Source organism: Pteropus vampyrus, unplaced genomic scaffold, assembly GCF_000151845.1.
Source record: "Pteropus vampyrus isolate Shadow unplaced genomic scaffold, Pvam_2.0 Scaffold72, whole genome shotgun sequence".
Classification (NCBI taxonomy): domain Eukaryota; kingdom Metazoa; phylum Chordata; class Mammalia; order Chiroptera; family Pteropodidae; genus Pteropus; species Pteropus vampyrus.
This window is the reverse complement of record NW_011888853.1, coordinates 4533358-4536893: the sequence shown is the minus strand read 5'-3', so window position 1 is coordinate 4536893 and position 3536 is coordinate 4533358.

The window sequence follows — 3536 nt, the reverse complement described above, 5'->3', positions numbered from 1 at the left end:
ATCCATCCGTCTTTCCATTCAGCTACCCATTCCACTGTCCAGGGCACCATGATGACCACCTGCAGTTTGGGAGACCTATAAAGAGAGGATAAATAGATGCCCAAGACCACTCGGTGGCTAAGGGGGTGCGGGATTAAAGACCCTCCCTGTGCATCCCAGGGTCTAGACTCTGGTCTGCATGGCACAGGTGTGCACGGAGGAGCAGAGGGTAGGTTTGGAGCCAGGCAGCCTGAGCTGCCACCCCAGGTCCTCCGGCACTAGCCTGGCAGGTCACCTCAGCGTTATCAGCTGTGAGACGGGGAAGCTGTGGCATCCAGTGTGGGTTGGAGAGGATTAGACAAGTTCACGTCTGCAAAGCAGAGAGCGCTGCGTGCTCAGACGTGCTGACTTAATCGTCACGTCACGAATGTCCCTAGATGTCTTACCTCAGCTGCCTCCTGAACACGCCAGACCCCTTCAGACCCTGGCGCTCGGTACCCCGCACACACCGCCCAAGCGACCCCACCTTTGTGTTGCAGGTTCCCCGACAGTCTGGGCTCTGGGCTCCAGCCCGGGATCCACGTTGGCAGCTGTCACTCAGCCCTCTTGGGACCCAGGGAAGAGGAGACTGGGGAAAGTTGGCTAGGGTGAGGAGGAGGCGGGTGGGAGAGGAGCCTCCCTTTCTGGAGTCTTGAAGGAGCTGGGGGAGAGGGGATGCTGGGAAGATGTAAGTTAGCGAAGGTTCTAATCAAATATTTATCAGTTAATTGATCTCGCAGGCTGCCTCTCCCTTACCCCGCCTTCCCTCACTTCCCTCCTGGCTCTCCTGCCCCCTCCCTCCGTCCTCCCTCCCTGGGTGCCCCTCCATCCTGCCGCAGCGCCCACCTGCCCGGGCCCCCTCCTCCCGCTCCCTGAGCCCACGCTTCTCCCTCTCAACTGGGAGCTGGAGACGTCACCAGTACGTTTGCTAACGGCGCATGGGGCCTCACGGGTGACTTCGCAGCAACAAGGCGTGGCCCTTCAGCATGGGGCGTGCATTTGTGTGTGCGTGCACACGCGTGTGTCCCTCCCCTTGGCGAGAGCATTGAGCACTGTCCCAGCTTCTGCACAGAGAGGGGAAGGGACCCCGTGGACTCACGGAGGGGGACGAGGACAAGATTTCTGCTCATTGGGTGTCAGGGGTCACCTCAGAGTTACTGAGACCGTGGAAGCTGGCATTGAGGGTTTGGGGACAGGGAGGGGTTGGGCGCTGGGCCGAGAGTTGGTCTCAAGCCTCCGTCCAGAAGGGGGGTGGGCAGGCAGGCAGGGTCTGTGACTCGCTACCACCCTGGGGTGCCCAGGCTCCTCAGGCCCCTCGCACTCTAACCGCTGTTCGGACTTCTGGGCGACTGTCTGAATTTACTGTCCCACTGGACCTCAGACCACACAGGGACAGGCACTGCCCGTTCTTGGCGCCCAGACGCCCGGTAAGCAGTTGTTAGGTGAACGAGTCGTAAGTGAATGCAGAGGGCGGGGAGCGAGGCCCAGCTTGCTCTCGGGAAGACGCACTGGTCTCGTGGCGGGGACGAGATGTTAGAACGTGCCAGGTGGGCGAGATGGAGGTGGACTGGCCTGGACTGGCCCGGGGTCACGCACAGGGTCCCTCCCTCGGCAGGAAAGGTGTCGGGCTCTCCACGTCTGTGCGAAGGTCCCTCCACACAGGTGGCTGCTCATGAGAGAGATGGCACCTGTCCCCTGGGGCACCAGGGGATGCCTCGCCTGCTCAGAGGGGCTGCTGCGAGCCTGCACCGCACTCCAGCCACCTGCCTTCTGACACCACGAGGGCTCCAGTCCCTTCTCCAAGGCCGAGGGCTGCCTATAACTCCCTGCATTGATGGCTGTCACAGCACCCAGGTTGCAGGGGGAGGTCCGGGGTGAGGACAAGACAGGCCCCAGGTGACATCTGTGCCGTGGGGCCTGGGCACCCCACTTGGGGAACCGCTGCCTGGACCATCGCTGGGCCCTGCCAGGGGTCGGGCCTTCTAAAAGCCCCCAGTGGCTGGGGTCGGCATCGGGGAGCACTGTCCCCTTCCCGGGACAGCAGGCCTGGAAGGGAAGGGAAATCTTCTCAGGGACCCTCGAGACAGACTGGGACTCTGTCCCCGGGCGACAGTACCTCACCACGGGGCCAGTGTGGGGGCCGCGTCTGCCGTGTTTACCGTCACGTCGGCTCCCCGAAGATCATGCAGGCTGCGGGTGCCCTCCTCCGCCTCCTACCCGCGAGAAAACCGGGGCTTGCACCCCCTCAGAGGCGAGGGGCGCAGGTGTGGCTTTGAGGGGCAGCGGGCAGGGCCCTGGTGCTGCCAGAGTGTTGGTCCAGGCCAGTCTCCTGGCGGTGACGGTTCCACGAGATGTCACTGCTGGGGGACACTGGGCAGAGGGCACACAGGGGCTCTGCGGTTTCTGACAACTGCGTGCGAATCCAGTCACTGCACAATGAAACGTTTAATTTTTTGTGTTAGGTGGATGAACAAAAAACCTCTCGTATGCCTAAGTGGCCTTGGACCCTGGGCTCCCCGGACACCCCTGCCCGCAGGCACCTCCTCCCGCTCTGAGCTGGTGCCCCATGCGGGGGGCCCTCCCTGGAAGGCCCGGAAAATCCTGCCGAAGGTCCGGCGTGAGACCAGAGGCAGGGTCCGGCGTCCCCGGGAGCCTAACCCGCCTGCTCTCTCTCCCTCCACAGGGCAGCCAGGACACCACGGCACCGCCTGAAGCGATGGCCCAGCCCTACCCCCCCGCCCAGTACCCCCCTCCGCCACAGAACGGCCTCCCCGCCGAGTATGCCCCGCCCCCGCCGCACCCCACGCAGGACTACTCCGGCCAGACCCCAGTCCCCCCAGAGCACGGCATGACCCTGTACACACCAGCACAGACCCACCCCGAGCAGCCGGGCCCCGAGGCCAGCACACAGCCCGGTGCTGGGGCGCAGACAGTGCCGGTAAGGGCTTTGGGGGGCAGGGCCTGCCCAGAGGGGTGGCTCGGGAGGGCAGTTAGGCGAGCCCCTGCATCACATGAGGGGAGGGCCTATAGCGGGGGTCCTCGCCCCAGGAAAGCTGCTCCCAGCCCAGCATCTCCCCATCACGTGACACCGGGCGTCTTTCTGGTGGCACCTGCTCAGCCAGGCTCCGCGTCCTGGGCAGTGACCCCGCCACAGCAGGCCCACCGCCTCCAGCCACCCCAGGGCTTCCTGAGCCTGACATTGGCCAAACTGTCACCTCGTCTGTCCTCGGCCACCAGCGACCTGTCAGTGGGAAGCAGGGAACTGGCAGAGGCCAGCGGCCTGGGCTCGCGGGTGTCTGGGGGCAAGCCTGGAGGGCTGGCGGCGGGAGGAGCGGCCCAGGGCCTCAGAGCTGTCTCCTCTCCTTTCTAATCGCTTGTAATCGACCTGCTTGGCCGCCCTCCAATCAGATAGCTTCAATTATGTGGTTGTAATGCAGCCCCAGGGAGAAAGTGCTGAGCCCCGCACTTCTCAGAGCTGTCCTGGTAGGAGGGAGCATGGCAGGGAGCGGCCTCGGCCC